The following is a 1,601-nucleotide window of genomic DNA, read 5'->3' as shown; positions in this document are numbered from 1 at the left end:
TGAGAGAGTGATAAGTTTTTGATCGTGAATATCTCTTGTTGTATCTAACGAATCAACATGATTTTTGCTACATGCCATCGGAAAAATGATCACAATTTTATGATAAAATATTCAGTTGTGTGACATAATCTCAAATAATTCAAAATTAAACTTATCTGAAATGTTTGGTATAAACGAGTATCAAAGATGATAATTTATAAGGCGCGTTTGCCTTTCTCGTATTTTTAAAGCTCATAGCTCAGTGATTTGTGAAAGGATTTATATAATCTAACTACCAATAGAATCGAAACTTAAGCTTGTAAAGAAAAAAGCATTGAGGTATTTCAATAGTACACTATTGAAAAACCTGTCTCATTTGACCCATGTCAACACCAACCAATCAGAACGCGTTCTGAAAAAGAGAACAAAATATCTGCTGCTTTACAACAAATCGTTCGAGAAAATGTTCCGAATAGTGTTTAATATCGTAGTGAGTTCCACAATTTGGTCCTTCTTAAAGGCAGGAATGAATCCCGTACAGCATCCGGATAGTTTCTTTCAATGAAATGCAAATCCGAAATGAAATATCGAAATTAAAATTCTATATGCTGCTATTTCTTTAGCTGTTAGGACCGCCCATTAGTGAAAAAGCTACAAACGAAATCAGGTAAAAACAAGCCTCTCAACCAAAATTGGATCAGTTTGGAATCTATCGCCACTGCGAGCAGATGTATTTTGTGTCGTTTGCAAAGCTAGTTTCGCCTCCGACAAGAGCGATTACGTCACAGCTGCCAGTAAATTGCGTTTGTGAAAAAGCAACACTGGAGAGCATTACACAAAATCAGACGTTCTAATGACTCTAAAAGTTTTCTAAAGAACTATTAGGATTTGTTGTTCGCAAATCGAAAGGAAATATCCTCAGTTTAGTGCAAATCTAGAACAGTTTGGTAAGATTTTTGCACTTTTCGCTGTGTGAAATTCACAGTAATCACTGTAATGTGGAAAGGGAAATGCTTGCATAATTCATACAATTGATCAACTAATTGATATTCGGAAGTGTTAAGGAACATGTCAGTTGTTTTCGTATTCACGACATCCAGTTATGTCTCTGACATTACCCACCCGCCTTTTTTTGATTCCGTTTTCAAGAATGTTGCTGCTAAGTCTAATGCGACAGATGCACTTTTAAGAAAGTACAAATAGTACCATATAAATGTTAAGCGTTTTCAATTACATTGACATGAACTGTCCAAAAAAACATTACTCTCAGATGTAATCAAAACATTTGTACTGTATGAATAAACAAATAGAGGAGGTTCTTGTAAAACAAGTTTTCCATGTGTTAAGGAAAATTTGTTTTACATTTAACTCTTATATTTTTCTGCATACTTTCACTTACACGAAACGTTCACTACGTAACTGATATAAATGACGATCATTTGCCGTTGAAAATTTTCAATATGAAATGTTTCTGCGTTTGGCTGTCTTCGTCCACAATCAAGTGACAGCATTCGAATACAGCAATTACGTTTACCTGAATGGTTATAGCAAAATCAACATATATGCTAGTTAAATCAACAACATTTAAGTTGAAACAACCTGGGCGTGAAACAACAATTGCA

This window comes from Malaya genurostris, chromosome 2 (assembly GCF_030247185.1).
Source record: "Malaya genurostris strain Urasoe2022 chromosome 2, Malgen_1.1, whole genome shotgun sequence".
Taxonomy (NCBI): Eukaryota; Metazoa; Arthropoda; class Insecta; order Diptera; family Culicidae; genus Malaya; species Malaya genurostris.
This window is presented reverse-complemented; position numbering follows the sequence as displayed.